Source organism: Xiphophorus hellerii, chromosome 3 (genome assembly GCF_003331165.1).
Source record: "Xiphophorus hellerii strain 12219 chromosome 3, Xiphophorus_hellerii-4.1, whole genome shotgun sequence".
In the NCBI taxonomy this organism is placed as follows: domain Eukaryota; kingdom Metazoa; phylum Chordata; class Actinopteri; order Cyprinodontiformes; family Poeciliidae; genus Xiphophorus; species Xiphophorus hellerii.
This window is the reverse complement of record NC_045674.1, coordinates 27,081,968-27,100,201: the sequence shown is the minus strand read 5'-3', so window position 1 is coordinate 27,100,201 and position 18,234 is coordinate 27,081,968. Positions and strand designations below refer to the sequence as shown.

The following is an 18,234-nucleotide window of genomic DNA, read 5'->3' as shown; positions in this document are numbered from 1 at the left end:
TTTCGGCAGGGAAATCCCATTGGGATTAAAAGTCTCTTTTGCAATGGGATCCTGTGCAGCGGCAAAGTGGTAAAAAATAAAATAAAGAAACATTATGGAGGTCAAACACATCGACCGCTACTTCCTGCGCACGGAGAAAACTTGTCGAGAAGTTCTTTTCTTCCAGATGTTTTTTTTTTTTTTACTTGTGATGATCAACTTGAATGGCACTTCCCCCATCTCAGTCACGTTATAGTCCCTTAAAGGCAAAAGATAAAGTTCTTGAGTAACACATTTAATCTAATGGGGGCACGGGAAGAACCGCTGAGTGTGGCATTCGTGATTTGAGTTTTGAATTATTATTTTTTTCTGTTTGGTTGTGAATTATAGCTTATTTTTTATCCTCTCTGTACATAAATTCCATCTCCATCAGCTGATGTCTTAATATTCGTAAATACGGACTCCTGTTCCTGCCCAACTATTATTTTTTTATTTTAGCCATGCATGCATTTACATTTTTTTTTTCACATGATAATGTGAAAAAAATGTGAGGGTCTCCTATTTTGGTGCTTTCCATGCCTCACTCTGTGTTTTTCTTTTGCAGCCCTCCCATTTTATTGGTGCTTTTTGCTCATTTGCATTAGACTTGTGCGCGCTGTTTGTTTTAGAAATGCAAACTGCGCAATAGTTTCACAGATTTTTGTTCAGTTTAATCGGAATAAAGTTGTGAAGCATCTGTGACATGAAACGAGAGACGGGACATCCTCCAGAAGGACTGATTGTAATTGATTTTACCAGACGGTCTATTTACTTCTCCACTGCCTGATTCATAGAGCTGCAGATCGGAAAATATGGACCACAAATAACAATTTGCAAATATATATATATATATATATATAAAAATTTTAAAAAGCAAATAGTTGATACTGATGCCAGTGTGAAAATTAAGATTGCATTGATTTTCTGTGGGGTGACTCATTCAATGAGCCTGATATGATAGTTAGGCCCACAGCCCAAAACAACATCTGTATATTGCATTTGCAAATGGTGCATTATTGGAATTAACGTGATTTAGGCAAGTGCCTGCCCTTGACTGAGCAGAAATATTCCTAATATCCTGTATTATACAAATGGACCAAACGTCGTTTGAAGTTGAGCAAAAGCCAGCTCACAGTACTACTGAGATCAAATGGGGGAAAAAAAGAAGGAGAAGAAAAAAGTACACCCGCAAGGACGTCCTTTCGCTCGTAGTTCTTATTTGTACCGGAACCTAAATTGATAAATTGATCAAAAATGCATATTAACAGCCAAAAAAAAGAGAAAAAAAACATCCTCTGGCTTACATTAAAGTATTAAAATCAAAAGTTCAGCTCTCCTCTGCATGAAATGATCCTCCAGACCGAAGCCTATGCATGAGCTCAGTCTTGTTTCCCCCCCTCCATAAACTTCTGTCCTTTTCGCCCTAAACCATTTATCTGTCTCATGTTGTGAGGGAAAGGCATGTTCATTTTGAAGTAACAGATAACACCTGCTGGTCCGGCTCGACATAAAAGTAACAGACTTTTACACGCACATGTGAAATTTAGCCCCGGAAAGCCGATCCTCTGAAAATGCGCGGCGGACTCCAGAAACGGAAGCCCTGCAGTGACCAATATATAAGCTAGCACGAGTCACCCCTGCCAGGGCCGCACATACAGTGTTTGATGATGCTCTCCGGTGTTCTGTACGAGCTGCCTCGGTCGGGCCCCTGCGCAGCTACGCGCTTCTCTGATCATCCTCAGATGTTCCTCCTGCTCCTTTGGGGGGACAGCAGGAGCCCAGAGCCGAGGGGCGGAGGTGAGAAAGGAAATTAGGGAAATCAATCATCGCCCGGAGGCTCAGAGGGTTTCATTTTAGGCGCTGCTTTTAGACGCACTTCCTTTTTGATTTGTCAAGAACACCTTCGCTTTTCTCGCTCGGCGAAAGAAATCGTTTATGGGGATTTTTGCATCGGGGGTTTTAAACGGACGGCTGTGATGACAGGTGACGATCCGAAAGGATGACCTGATGACAGAACCTGAAGTTATTATCTTTGGATCTGAAGAGGAATGATCTAGAGTCAGTGAACAGCTTCAGTTTCAACAACTAGAAAAGCAGGGGTCAGGCCAGAAAGCTGGGTGTAGTGACGGACTCTGACCTGAACCTTCAGCGCCACACAAAAGGCAGTTACAAAGTCGGCCTTCTGTCACCTGAAGAACATTTCCAGGACTAACGCTGTTGCTGGCGTTCTGACTAAAACTAGAAAGATAGAACACACCGCCCCAATTCTAAAGTCCTTCCACTGGCTCCAGGTAGCTCAGAGAATAGACATTAAAATGCTGTTGTTAGTTTATAAACCACGAAACAGCTTAGCACCAAAATACATTAAAGATCTGCTGTTGTTGTATCAACCTTCCAGACCTCTCAGGTCTTCTGGTTCTGCTTCCAGAAAACTGTAAAACAGCTGAAACACAGAGATCCTTTAAGTCAAGACTAAAACCCGCCCCCTGTTCAGAGTTTCTTTTGAACCCATAATATATGAAACGTTGGCCAGCATATCTGACGTGTACGATTTTGGTGATGGCACGCAACAAAATGTAATGTTTGTTCGATCGTTGACTGTACGGCGTTTTCTTTGTGACTTTGTAATGTTGAGTTTTGATTATGTAAAGCACCTGGAACTGCCTTGCAGCTGAAATGTGCCATACAAATAAACTTGATTGATTGAACCTATAAAGAGCTGAATACATGAAACCATCATTTAGCTATTTTATGAATATCTTTCACTTGTTAAAATAAATTATTTTTAGTGCGCCGAAGAACGTCAGCCCTGTAGTATAGTGGAAAAAAAACATTGTGAAGACGTTGAAAGCAACGTTTGGTGTCGGGGATCTGGATTTTTTTTTTCCTCAAAAGCTGGATTGTTTTCATCTCAGATAAAATGACACTTTTCCTTATTTAGATCTGTAAAAGTTTTTAACCGCAATGGATTTTATCAGTCTCTATTTGAGTACAACATAATTCAATTCGGTTTATTTATGCAGCGCCAGTTAACTACCAATGTCGTCACGAGGAACTTCACAAAAGCAAGTGACTTGAAATCCCACATAATCGAGCGTGCACGTAGCGGAAAGGACAAACTCTACTTTAACAGGAAGAGAAGACTGAGCAGACGCACAAAAAACAAAAGAAGCAATGATGGAGAAAAACTTTCTGTGTTGATTACACATAAAAACATTAGAGGGAGAATGTGAAATTGTTGGCTGCAGTTCCTCAGCCAAAACAGAACGCCAGACCAGATATAGTTAATGTGCTTTTCCTCTTCTTGTTTGTTTGAAAACCTTGTATCATTTTCCCGCAGCTCCACATTATGCATTACGCGTTTGCCCCAAATTGACGATAAAACACATTGAAACTTGTGGCTGAAACATGAGAAGTATGTGAAAATAGTTGAAGTTTGAATACACAGAACAACAGTTTGGGTTCTTACCCTCCCAACCCCCCCCCAAAAAGAGAAACATTCATAGCCCTGGTGGTGCGGAGGGCGGCTGGGCTCTGTCAGGTGCCAGAAGCTCCCAAACGCAGATCACACGGAGAGCCGTGGAGCTGCTGAAAAAAAAACCCCGATATTAATAGCTGCCTTTTTATGTTGGCCTCAGTTGTTGGCGAGACTTTCGTTAGAGTTGGGGGGAACACGCAACCTCAGGTAAAAAAGTCAGCTGGATGCACCACGGCGAGAGGCAGCAGGCGTGACGCGAGAGGCAGCAGGCCGCTAGAAAAGCAAGCACAGATTCATAAATGAAGAAAAGCCCGGCGGTCAGACAGACTTGGTGACAATTTGGCTTTCACAAAGCAGAAGATTAAAAAACCGCCCGTTCCCGGGAGGCTGTTGTAACTGAGAATCCAAACGTAGGCGAAACATACGAACCCCAAGAAGCAGCAGAGAGTTTCAGCTCGTCAGAAAGCTGCCCGGTGTGATGTCGCTGCTGCTGTTCATGCTGGGAAAACCTTTACGAGGTTTCGTCCAACATGTAATAAGTATTGGCGCACGCACTTCATGCTGGGTTGAGTCGTTTTCTTCTTCTAGACACACGAAATAAAGGGGCTTTAAGCTTTCCCCGTCCTTATGCCGAACATATTCCACACATGCTTTAGGATTCGACTGAGGGTGCGTTCACACCGGCCCTTTTAGTCCGTTTTAATGGAACCTTTGTCTAAAAGTCCGGTTTGTTTGGGGAGGTGAGAATGCACAATCAAACTCTGATTTGAACCCAAAAAGCAAACTCTGGTGTTCCTGAAACCCTAGGTATCAGTTCCGTTGAAGTGAACTCTTAAACGCATATGTGGATGCGAGAGGACAGGAGACCACTCCATATACAGGAAGCAGAATACAGCAAAGAGCATTCTGGGTAAGTACAACCTAAACAAAAGTGAGAGTCTAGCACTAGAGGGAGGACTAGCTTGTGGTCTTTCACCAAAGACAAAAGAGAAATCCTAGAACCGCTAAAATTTGACGCCACTCCATTGTTGTTTACAAGAAGGAAGTTGCGCTGCTGCTTCCTTGGTGCAGCGCCACCACAGGCAAGGAGGTGAACAGGTTTTACAAGGGGTTTGGATCGTTTGACACAGTGCAGTTTGATTGTGAACCACACCAGCTGAAAATGTAACAGATGACGCAATTTTGGTCCACAATCGAGCCGGGTTGTCAGGCGTGTAAACTACCGTAAATAAGCTCACAAGCTTAAATTAGGCAATTGGATTGCAAAATTAGAAGAATAGAGGAAAGTAAGAAGCCAGTGGGTATACTGCTATCATCACTGAGCAGCTGATGTCCGTACCTTGAGCTACTGGTCACAGTCCTGGGGATGTAATCTTGACTTGGCTGGTGATGGAACTGGATTCCGTCCCGGGGATTTCCTTCGTCTCCTAACTGGGCTCTTCTTCTCCTCTGTCTGTTGACAAATGCTCAGCTAATCTCGTGATCCCGTTCTTCCTCAACGTTTGGGAGCATCATGTAGAAGAATTCGAGCGGTTGTCCACAAAGTACACTATCCCCCAAACAAATTTTTTTTAGACAACTGCAGCTCAAACATTTCCATCCGTCCAATCTCTCCAACTTTCCAGATGCTCCAGCCACACGAGTACAACTGCTCTCAGGTAATAATGTTAACGGTTCTGTTCACAAAATGTCAGTCTGACCTTGTGTTTTACTGAGCTGCCTTTAAACCAGGAGGGTGGGGGAGGGAGAGGTGTTGATTTACAGCATTAATATTTGATTGGCAGGAATACAAAAAGCAACTCGTTGTATTCTGACGCACTAGGCGTTACGTGGTAGTTTGTGTTTTTCAGAGGAACTGCAACAGTACTAAAACACTAAGGACTGGCAGGCATTAAAGCACATTATAGCAGCCGCTGGACTAAGAAATGCAATATTTTTAGTAGTTTGCTAAGAATATTTGATAAAGGTAGCAAACATAACAGTAGAACCTGTAGAATAGTGAGGGTTTGGGTTTCCCTGCTATTTATTGTCATTTAAATTAATTGGCCACTTTAAACTGCATACAGAAATAGAAGATGGATTGCAAATTGACAAAACGGTGGAGTGGTATTTACATTTAAAAAAAAAATATATATATATATGTATTTTTTTAAATATATATATACAGTATATATATTGTAAGGAAAAATGAGGAAAAATAACGCTTTAATTTTCATGAGAAAGTACCACGCCACCATGATCAATACAGCCAACGTGGCAAGGGAGCACTTTGGAAATCCTTTGTCAATCATCGCGCTCTGCTCCTGCATCTAAAAATGTAACTTGAAGCGGCCCTATTATTCAAGGAGGAAGTCATTTATCAGCTCTGGCAGAAATGACACTGAACCCCTGACACAAGATCATCATAGAAGGGGGATGAGCTCTCTGGTCAGATAAGTTCACTTTGAAAGCCGTGTGGGCTTCCTTCTGCAAGACTTTCATTTTTTTCCCCCCGCATGTTGGCAAAATGGCTAATCTTATTCTTACAGTAAGGTGGTTTGCAGATGTAATTCTGATATGATTTCTATTGAAAATTCACAATCGAAAACGGAAGATTAGGGATAGAAATCCTGCATTTCAGTGGTGGTTTGCGATATGAGCCATATGGTCAGTTGGCTTAACTGGTAGTGGTAAAGGGTGCGCACAAGCGCCAAATTATTTTAAAAAAAGAATACAAGTTTTCTATTACTTTTAGGAATGTGAAGTGCCTTAGGCTTTCCCTGCTTGCAACTGGGAATAGGAAAACTAGGTTATGGGTTTTTTGCATGACTTCACTGGGAGCTCCTCTCTGTGAGCGAGTGAAAACCTGAGGAATGTTTCTTGATGTCACTTAGTGAGAAAAATAAGAAGGAATTATGATTTAGAAGGCCCTTTTCTTTGTTGTTGCAACATTGTTGCAAATATCTAATCACACGAGCACGATTAACTGCTTATTGGTGACATAAATGTGACCTAATTGTAACATGGTTAACTGTCCATTCTGATATTTAGACTAAATGCTCATCTGACCATCTTGGGATGATAGTTCAATGCCTCCCTCAGTTCCACCAAGAGTTCAGATTAGCTAAATTAATCAAAAACTGCCTTTTATTTATTTAATTTTTTTTTAGCTATTGAGGTCATTCTGCGTGATAAAGTGAGAGCATCTTCAGTCCAGGACAGAGCGTCTGCATTGAGTAGCACGAGATTAAGTAAAATTATTGTCAGGACATTCCTTCCACATTATATTTTATTTACATGTTCAAGAAATCAATAGCAGCCTCCCTTAGCTTGTGATCAGGGTATCGTATTTGATAACTGTACACCCTCTTAAACTAATGCTTTCCCGCATGAAATAAGCAATATCAGGAAAATCCTACTAAGACTCTTACAACTCGTTTCGGGAAGTATGATTCTCGATGGCACGTGTGAATTCAAGATACAAGAATGGCGAATACTTCAACGTAGAAATAGCTTAAGAGTGTGCACATTAATTAATGTAGCAGTGTTGTAGTTTTGTTTTCCCTCTGATATTTATTCCTCTAAGAAATTGTTCTGTTTTTTTACTTGTGCCGTGTATGGCAACGGTGACGTACAATGCAGATTATAAACGCAATGGCACAATTTTGTGTTTTTCACATAACAAAAACACTGCATTTTTAGTGTGTCAACTTCTGAGAAATCCACTAATGGACTTCCTGCTTCTGAGCAAAGCATGTCCGACTTCTTCGTTGTAGTTGGAACATTTGACAAATTTCTACCCTAAATAACCTATCTAGACAGTTTATCAGCAAAAAAAAGAAGAAAAAGTTGATTTGAGGGATATTTACACATTAAATTGTACCACCAAGCAGAAAGCTGACATAGTTTCTCCCTGCGTCAGTGGGTGGCGCAGAAACGTGGGTGCTACCATTTGGGTTCTACTGCAATCAATAGTAGCCACACAGGCACACCCACTCCAAGGAAACAAACGCACCCCGTATGACACTTGCATGCTATTGGCTGAGAGATTGCCAGGCGACGGTACTTTTGTGTTGTAAGCGCGAGCAGAAAATGATTCGCAAGCGAGCAGAGAGGTAGCAGAGACGAGTTTTGAGCACGAGGAGGAAGGTTTGAGAAAGCACAGTGAATATTTGAAAAGAGAGCAGAAGTTTTGAGTACAAGCATTACAAGTTTTGAGAACAAAAGACATGAAATTCTGTTTTCAGACCGAAAATGTTTGCTCTCGAATTATGTCAGAAAAATTACCCCATAAAATTATTGGTCCGAGGATGCAAATAACTCAAAGATAGAAATTCTCCAAACTGTAATGTGTGTAACATCTCTGACCGCTAAGCGCTCACTGTTAGAAATATTTACAGTTTGAGTCTGAACATAACAGTAGTTTTCCACTGTGAAAAAGCCAAATTAGAACGAAGTAACGACGTGTTTTAACATTGAAACCAAGCAGAAGACACGGTTTAGACGGCTGCTGCGGAGCCAAGGCTGTGGTTTACACCGTTTACAATTCTGATTAACAAATACACATTCACAGCGACATAGTTCTGGATAAAATATCCACATCCTACAGCTTCACTATAAATCACAACTCTTTTCCCTTTTTTTTTTATATCAAATAACATCCTTGATTATATTTGTCTGGAAGATAGATCCCAAAATCCCGGGTCTTCTGCGGTCTTCAGATGTGATGAATTCCTAATTTCCAAATATTTTCTGAATCCTTCATAATGTAGTCCAGCCAGCAGGTCACACTGATTCCCAAGCTTTGCACTCGCATTCTGCCGACCGCAGCTTCCTACCGCAGGACCCCCGCTGCTCAGCGAGACCCTCAGGCCAGACCAGTAGTCTATCCAACACTCAGAGCTTTGTTTAGTGACTCAGGGCGTTTTTTTGGGGGGTTTTTTTGCAAGTCAAGCCAAGGACTCTCCAGGAGTCAAATTGGATATTCTACAGACCCGGGGCACATTCTTATGCCCTAAATTGCGCCGCTTGTACTTAACAGAAAAGCGCAACACATTTTGTTTACTCGCCGTTTGCCTCGCATAACACAAAGGTATTGGATGTTTTTCACATTCTGTCAGTTCACAACCAGAAACCTTAATGTGGTTTATTTCATAGATAAACACACAAAGAAGTAGTGATGAGGAAGTGGAAGAAAAAGTAGTGTGGAGAATATATAAATTCTGTGTTTTCCTTCTATCTCGGTTAGCTAGTTGCTAAGCTGAACCTAAAGGAAATGACATGTTAGGAAATGCAAATGAGAGCTCTGCTGTGAGGAAAGGACACACTAGGGAACGCCTTAGACAGAGGCTAGCAAAAGAAGTTACCAACTGTTGCTTGTCGCCTTTTTGCATGTTAGCTCTTAACATGTCGGAATGGACCAGCTGTATTTCGGTATCAATAAATAGAATTCATAAATTCAACTTACTGACTCTTCTTTACACCAAGAATTCAGCATGGACAATTGTTAATTCTCCTACAGTAGACAGGTTTTGCTTATTTCTTGTATTCGTTTTTGATAGGCCACCATCTAGTTCAAGTATCTGCGATGGGATAACTTTAACTATGGGGCGTTTAAACTTTTCCTACAGCTAGAATATATATTTTTGTGGATTGCATCCTATTTGATAGGCATGAGGCTTAAAGTTTAATTGCGACATTTTCTGACGCTATTGTGACATGGATAAAAATGACAATAAGTATTTACTCCTCCTTTTTTAGGGAACTGTATGGCTGTGACTGCTTGACACGGTAACCATAAGCCTACAGGCACAAACACACTGCTGTTGAAAAACATTTCCCTGTAACATTACTTGAAATTTATCATGATAACACTAAATCAAAATTCTTATAAGAAATTCATCATGATAAATTATAAACGATATGATAAATTCCCACTCCTACTACACTGTGTTCCAAATTATTATGCAAATTGGATTAAAGTGTCAAAGATAAAAATTTTTGTTGTACTTTTAAATTTATAGATGGTATTGTGTGTCAGGGCTCTTTGAATCACTATAATTAATTTCTGAGAGCTGGTTGATTAGTTTGTTTAATGAGCTCAATTAAAGGAAATCTACTTAAGAAGGATGTTCCACATTATTAAGCAGGCCACAGGTTTCAAGCAATATGGGAAAGAGAAAGAATCTCTGCTGACGAAAATCATCAGATAGTGTAGTGCCGTATGACAAGGTATGAAAACATTAGATATTTAATAAAAACTGAAGCATTTATCGTACTGTGAAGAGATTTGTGGCTGATTCAAAACAAAGATGGTTTCTACAGATAAAGGCAAAATGAGGAAGGTTTCTGTTAGACAAATTCATCGGATTAAGAGAGCAGCTGTTAAATTGCCCTAACAAAGCAGCAAACAGTTATTTGAAGCTGATGGTGCTTCTGGAGCCTCAAGGTGGAGGATCCTCCAGAGGTTTGTGGTGCATGAAGCTACTATTGGGCCACTAACCAGAGCTCACAAGCAGAAACGGTCGCAGTGGGCCCAGCCGTACATGAAGATTAATTTTCAAACAGACTTGTTCACTGATGACTGTTGTGCAACCCTGGATGGTCCAGATGGACGCAGTGGTGGATTGGTGGTGGACGGCCACCACGTCCCAACACAGCTGTGACGTCAGCAAGGAGGTGGTGGAGTCATGCTGTGGGCTGAAAACATGGGGAGAGAATCATTGGTCGGCCCCTTCAGAGTCCATGAAGGTGTGAAAATGACCTCAGCAAAGTATATGGACTTTCTGACCGATCACTTTCTTTCATGGTTCAAAAAGAAGAGCCGTACTTTCAGTAGCAAAATCATCTTCATGCATGACAATGCACCATCTTATGCTGTAAGGATTACCAATGTGTCATTGGCTGCTATGGGCATAAAAGGAGAGAAACTCATGGTGTGGTCACCATCCTCCTCTGACCTCAACACTATTGAGAACCTTTGGAGTTTCCTCAAGCAGAAGATCTGAATCCAGTTCATATCAAAACAGCAGCTCTGGGAAGATATTCTGACATCCTGCAAAGAAATTCAAGCAGAAACTTTCCACAAACTCACAAGTTCAATGGATGTAAGAATTGTGCTGTGATTTCAAAGAAGGTCCGATGTTAACATGTAACTTGGTCTGTTAAGATGTTTTTGATTGAAATAGATTTTGATTTTAGTACATGTGACCACTTAATGCTGCACATTCAAACGACCGTTTAATGTTCTTTATAATCCATAACATTTTTAGAAAATCTGCTGTGCATGATAATTTGGAACAGTGCATTTTGATTTTTTTTATTTTTGAATAAAATACTGTTCTCATGGGGAGCTTTGTTCAGTAAAATTTGATTTATACTGTAATAGCTCATGACTTGAAAATTATACTGACCGTCATTTACATTGACCATTTAAGAAAATCTGAGAAAATATCACTTGAAACATGGTGTATTTAATGGTTAGAAAAAGGTTACTTTTGTGTTTCTTTTTGTAAAAGTAAACATTTTTGAGCTTTACACCATGTTATGATAATATTCCCTCATCAAAAACACACCTGGAGTGTTGCACTGATTCCTTCCTGGAGGTTTGAGGAATCCTTTAATCTCCCATGGCAACCATCCAGCTGTGAAAAAAAACACACCTGCTGGGACCTAGCTCCGCCTTCAAGCCGCAGCTCCTCCCTTGATCTGCAGTTTCCGAGCTTTGGACTCGCAGAGCAGCGAGTCCACCAGCTGGAACTGAACTGCACATCAGCTGAGCTCGTCACACAAGCTCCTTCTCAGGAAAACGTTAAAAACATTGTGAAAGGGCTAATAGAGGAGCCATGTTGTAACGACTTCCTTAAAGAGACGAAGTATTTCAAGGCATTAAATCAGGGAGTCAAATTGAGTCATATTTCCAGCATTTTTATAACAACTAAAGGTAACATAATTACTTGATTATGCTACAAAATGGCACCATGTACCTGTAAAACATACTACTGCTGCTTTAAGTGTGCAACAATTTTACAGATACACATAAATAAAGGGCGTTCTTGATCTGTGATTATTTCATAATAAAGAACTGAATATTTATTGAGACGTACCATTTTTTATTTTTTTTTTTACATAAGTGTAGCTATGAGTCCTGCTAAAAATACAGGAAATGTATAGATAATCACATCTGATGGCAGCATCAGAGGTTCTCAGAAAATATCTCTGGTCAGCTAAAAAAAAAAAAGCTCCGCTGCCAAGAACCTGGATCTGGGTGATTTGGTTTGGGTCCAGAACAAATCACCGCCCCTCCGCTTTTCCTCCGAAAGGTCTGTCTGCGTTTCCGTTTCACTCCTAATAGACGAGGATCATTTCGATCCAGCCCTAACAAAGTCGTTTTCTTTCTTTTTTTTTTTACCTCGGTAGGTTTTTATGTGGAGAGCGACGGCAGCACTGACGTCAGTTATTGAAAAGAGGATGGGGAATGAGATGAAATGTATCACCGGTGGGAGTTTTTTTTTTTTTTATTCAAATAAAACACGCCGGCCTTTTATCTGTCAGGGTGAATCATGGTCGCGTCTGCGGTTTAATGACGGAAGTATTTAAGCTCGGGCTCATCAATCTCTACCGACCAGCTCTTGCCCTGAGGTACCGGCCTGTCTCCCCTCAACCTGTGGCACATATGATTTAAGTCAGAAGGAGAACATGATGAAGTGTCCGCTAAATTATCCGCCTCTTACTAATTGATTTCAACCTTCTTCCCTTGTGTCTTACAGATTTAGACTCTGATTCGGTTCCCTAATGTTGAGAAATTACAGCGTCTTTTTTTCCCCCCTCTTTCTCTGTCTCTGTCTCTCTTGGTGAAATGATAGCTTTGCAGAAGATAGACTTGCAGACTCCTCGGAGGACTTGATAACGCTCCAACATTATATCAAAAAGCAAAAATATTAACCAGAAGAATGTTGACACGAGTGCAAACAACAAAAGAAAAAGCAACGCTTTCAGGCAAGAAAGTGAATAGTTTCTTTTTGTTTTGTTTTGTTTTTTAAGCCTGAGAACTCGTGAAGGTGGAAAAAAAAAAAAAAGCCAATATTTGGACCGCCCAGAAATCAGACCAGTAAGTCTTGATCTTGGACTCGATCCGTCCCAGCAACAAAAGAGAGAAATTTGCCTCGACATTTAAAATTCCGGGAGGAGAGAAAATTATTGCAATGAATTTCCAGAGTTACCGACAGGCAGTAAACGCCAAGAACATCTAACCCTTCTGAGCAGGACACGTCGTTCAGCAGGCCCCTTTGGATCACGTATCCAGGTCGCTACACGTGTTGCGCTGCTGCACAATGGAGTGGACACCAGAGGCAATTGAGATTATTGAACTGGGCTAAACTGACTCAGCCGCTCCTGGACAAGATATATACTGTGTATATATATATATATATATATTTTTTTATTGGATTATGCAAAATATGATAGCTCATAAGGAGAATTTGATCTCCTCTCTCGGCCAGTGGGCTTGTTGACGTCCATCTGGACGTGCTGATACATGGGCTCCCGTGTCCAGAGTGGTGTCCTTTAGGTAATCCAACCCAAGCACTCTGATGATATTGTTTGGAAAGACATTACTGTTTTGATACACTTTTTTTTCTTTCTGTTGTTCAGTGGTGGAACCCTGGGAGGATGATCTATATCACAACAAGGTGAGAAGGATGTTTCATCAGAAAGCTGCAGTGTGTAACTTTTATAAAAATATGTTTGTTTTTTTATGTGGTGACGGTACGCTAGGAGACAGATAATCTGTGAAAACATCGAGCTCCTCCCAGTGCCGCTGTTGAAGTCTAAAGAAATGCACGGCTTCCGGTACAAAACAGCCAGTCAGAGCAGAGGAGGCGGGTCTTAGCGCTGTCAATCACCCTCGGGTATGTGTGCTAATATGCTAATGGCGGAGAAACAATTTGCCGATCGGTGGCCATGCTGACTTACCTTAGCATTCATGACGGGCTCAGGTATCAGGAAGAAGCTGTAGCGTGACGGAGAGCGGAGGGGGGGAGCGGCGCGTGCACAAGCGTGATTGACGGCGCTAAGACCCACCTCCGGGCTCCGATTGGTTGTTTTTAGTTAGCACTGGTAGAAGACAGTTTTTCACAGATTATCTGTTTCATACGACAGAATATTAGAGAAAAACTAAGGGAGAAAAAAAAAATCTAATTTCCGAAAATAAATTCATAAAATTACAGGACAATCGTAATATTATGAGAATAATATTGTAATAATATGAAAATATATGTATCATGTATATTGTTGTATGTGTGTGTAGATAGGTTTGTATGTATGGATAGATGTGTCCACATTCTGTATATACTTACTTTGTAGATTTATTCTTTTGTGCATTCAGTTAAGGTAGATGTATATATGTTCAAATGTGTGTGTAGGCACATATGTATGCGTGTATGTATGTATGTATATACAGTATGTATAGATGCAGATTCATACGACTCCTAAAGTGACTAATATGACTAGACATGTCTGAAGCAAATCAATAAATGAATGAAAAAATGAGAACAGTCAATATTTCAAGGATAAATTTGTACTATTACCACAATGAAGTCGTAAAATTATGACCGTATTCTCATAAGACTACGACTTTATTCTAACATTTTTTTCCACTATGTCTCGTACGACTTCGTTCTCGTCACGACTTTATTCTAGAATTATTTCGACTTTATTCTCATTTGACTTTATTCTGGTAATTTGGCCAATTATTCTCATAATTGTATGAATTTACTCTTGTAATTTTATTTTTTTAAACTTTTCTTAGTGTGGCCCGCGCACACCATACCGTCACGACATAGTAACAGTTTCAACAAAGGTGTGAAAAAATTTTTTGTTTTTTTTCTAAAACTTAGGTGCTGCAGATTTTTTTTTTACCGTTTTCTTTTCACAGACCTATAAAATCAGTTGTTGTGAATACTTGACAAAGGACCTGAGGATATCTCTGTACATCAGAGCCACAAATAACCACTGGGTGAAACCTGTGGCTCTAAACGCGGTCCTTAAAAATTAGTTTTGATAAATATCATTAGCGGCTCGGCTATCTGGAGCTTTTTAAGGATCTGAGAGAAATTGTGAATTTGGGTTGACAACGCTCCAGACGTTTAAACATTTTAAAATGTCCATTAAAAATGTTGCCATAGGTATTGGATTTGCTGCCTGGGCCTTTTATACTCTGGCGAGGACCTCAACCATTTATTTGGTAGAGAACCCAGCTCATAAAATTAGCTCATTTATTTCTGTTTTCTCATTAGTCTGTTTGGCTACACCTCACAGCTTTCGCTTTGTCCAGAACTTTCCCCCTAATTAACATTTTTTCCCCACCCCTCCAAAAAAAAAGAAAAAGAAAATGAACATACCTGAACATTCTGCTGAGAACTGGCTCATACATCTACATGGGTAAAAAAAAAAAAAAGGACCATGAATAAAACGTTTCTGTCCGGTTTACACAAGACTACATAATGGGGTCGGTGGGGGGAAAAAAAAAGAAGAAAAAGTTAAGAGTAGCTGCCAGTAAACTGGAGAATCACTTTGTCACAGCGCTGCGGCTCGTGTTGTACATAGTCCAAACATGGTGGGATGAGAAGTCTTCTGCTGTCTGCTAAACAGAGACTAAGTGGAAGCCATCACTATTACCTTGGATAGTTGTGGTTGTCAGCTTGCCATATCCATGATGGCAAGCAGATCTGCCAAGTTGACTCCGACGTGAATGAGAAATAGGTATCCAATGCTGTGTGTGTGTGTGTGGTCGTGAGTGCGCCTGGAATTGTTGGTTCCAGTAACATGATAAGAGTTCATCTGTATTAAGAGCCGCTTGATAGTTTACATAAGGGAGTTCCTTGTGTATTTTTGTTCTATATTGGGTGCATAAAATGAAAAGATGCATGTGAAAAGTTGGATGGTAGAAAGTCGACAATAGAGACATAGTGAGTTAGATTGCAGTGTTTCCCAATGTCGCTAAGGATGTACATACAATTGCGGTTATATTATATTGTTCTTTTCCCAGGGTGAAACGAATTCGCTGTAAAAGTATTTGTAGTGAATTTCGTCAAAATTACACAATCACAAATTTATGTTTCTTAGCTTAGCACAGTGTTGTATAAAGTACTGAAATCTCAGTCAAGTAAAAGTATAAGTACCTCTCCAAAATATGACTTTGGTAAAAGTCCAAGTCACTGACTGAAATGTTACTTGAGTTAAAGTCTTAAAGTATCTGAAACTTCTTGTACTTAAGTATGGAAATTACTGTAAAAATGGATGTACTCAAGTAATGTAATGAAAAGTACAAGTAAAAAGTAAAACAAAGCAAATGCAGTTTGAATGACATTTTTTATATTTTGGTAAACTTGTCAAATACACTTAAAATAATGTACACAACCAAGTGCAGGCAAAATTAAACCTGCTAATAGATATACCTGCAGGCATCATTTAGTTGAGAAAATTAGGTGCTTTACCTATAGCACAAGGTTAACTTAACCTGCTTTACAACTGAACCAGCTTCTTAGTAAACCCTCCAGGACAGAAAATACAAAGTTTTTGTAAGCCTCAAGTTTTTCCTTCAAGTAAGGTCAGTGCTGAAAATGAGAAAAATAAATAGTACAGAAAATGCGGCCAACATGAAGAAAAAGAGCTGTTACGATTACTCTACTTCACAAATCAGTGAATCAGTCAATCCTACAGTCAGTAGGTGGTGCACACAACTGGTCATTATGCAAAAGAAAAAAAGAATTCGGAGGGAAATGCAGCTTATTGGCATCTCTGTAAACCTGGTTTTGAACTTGCATGCCTTTCCTATATTCGTTAAATTTAGTCTAAATTGCTATTGCTATGGCTTCTGTCCCCCCTTGAACAGAGGAGTCTAGGTAGCCTGCTACAGTCAACATTAGGCCTAAGCTAAATACACCATGTATGGAACTGAAACAATGCCAAACAAAGTTCATTTATGGTCAACGTTTCACAATACAGTAGTGCCTAGTGACCAAACTATAGTTACTGGAACAGGAGGATTATAACCATTTCATAAGACGTTACCTCGATGTGTTTCTTCAAGTTGAACGGGGAGTTTTTGTAAGATAGAATTTCCACATCTTTGGGCAGGAATAACATACACTGCATGCGGTACGACGAATCTTTAACACCCACGAAAGAGTGTATTGTGTTTAAATAAGGCCATGGGCTCTCATCACCAGCTGGTGGTTCCCATGGAGCCGTGTCCGACGTAGTTGCAGTCGTTGTGGTCTCCGTCTCCTCCTCCATGTGGCTGCTGCTGATTGCGAGACTTGCTTTGTGTTAATGGGAGAAGCGAAACAGGTGTATCCTATTGGTGGTGGTGAACAAGCCCAGGCAAGTAGGCTACAGACTTTGTTCGGTAGCCTGCTTGCTACTTGCTAATCAGTAGGTGGGATCAAAACACTTGCGTTTCTCTCTTGCTTTTTTGTAACGAGTAACTAAACCACACATTGAAAATGTATCGGAGAAAAAGTACGCAATTAAGTTCGGAAATATAGTGAAGTAAAAGTGAAAGTCATCAAAAATTTTCATACTCGAGGAAAGTATGAAGTACTCCAAAATATACTTAAGTAAAGTAGTGAAGTATTTTTACTTCGTTACTATACAACACTGGCTTAGCATACTTTTTTTTTAATCGAGAAATCAGAGTGCGCTCAGGATCATTACCTCACTGGAACACTAAATTGTGCCCAAGTTTTATTTGTCTGAGGACCAACGGTTTGAGGACCACTTGGTGAATTGGGAGATACTTGTCTGTTATTGTTGTCTGGTACGACCACTGCTGGCAGAGAAAAAGCCCGCAGCATGATCCTAATACCAGCATGTTTGAGCGTCGTTCCAATTCTCCCGAGTTTAACAGTCTCACCAGTACATCTCTAAATATGCCTCATCATTGTGGCTAATTAGCTCCACCTATTTCCTCTGAACATGGACTCACATTTTGTTTTGTTAGTTTGTAAGTACAGCTTCACTATATGAAAAAAAAAAAATATATATATATACATATCATCTTCAAGAGACAAACGGATATCAATAAGTGCTTCAAGATTTGTATTCGAAGATTTCCTATGACTTATGAGCACAAATTGTAATCAAATGAAAAATTCATGCTCGTAAGTCAGTTGCTGTTCGTTGATGGAATATGTTGATTGGCTTAACTGTGTTAACGACCAAACTCCACAGGGGTAGAACGGAAACATTGTCTTAAACCAAAATAGTTATCACTATACATGACAAAACCTTAATAATACTTTTCTAGTCAGCTTCTGCTTTTACCAAACAAACGTCATCAGATTTGACCTTGCGTAGTCTGCAGTGTCTCTCAGTGGGTAGCACTAAATATCCCTGCGATGACTAGACTTGCGCATTCGACGTATGAAGATGCTCTTGCGCGACTTTATTGGTTTGGAAACTTGCCCTCTCTGACACAAGACACCTGAATCCAACCTCAGCCCGGTCAGGAAATTGACCCTCACAAGCTCCGGCTCAGAGGAACAGGCTTCATTTCTGCTCTTAAGAGCAACGTCCGTCGTCGGACACGAACTCAAGCCGACGCGAAGGCACGCCTGCACATTTAAAATTGCACTTTCGCACCCACACGGTTCCCTCCCCCCATCTTTCTCCCTCAAACACGACTTCCAAAAAGATGTTCTCCTGGCTTCGAGAGGAAATCATTACCAAGCGACAATGCCCTTGGAGAAAGTGTTGCA

General features: G+C 40.3%; 1 long non-coding RNA gene across 1 annotated transcript; it reads right to left on the bottom strand.

Annotated features, from left to right (window-relative positions):
• Window positions 1-11,576: 11,576 nt before the first annotated feature.
• LOC116715399 (uncharacterized) lies at window positions 11,577-15,601 on the bottom strand. Its single transcript, XR_004338182.1, has 2 exons — window positions 14,875-15,601; window positions 11,577-13,149 (listed from the first exon to the last, which is right to left on the bottom strand). It is a non-coding gene; the product is annotated as an uncharacterized LOC116715399 (long non-coding RNA).
• Between the last annotated feature and the right edge of the window lie 2,633 nt (window positions 15,602-18,234).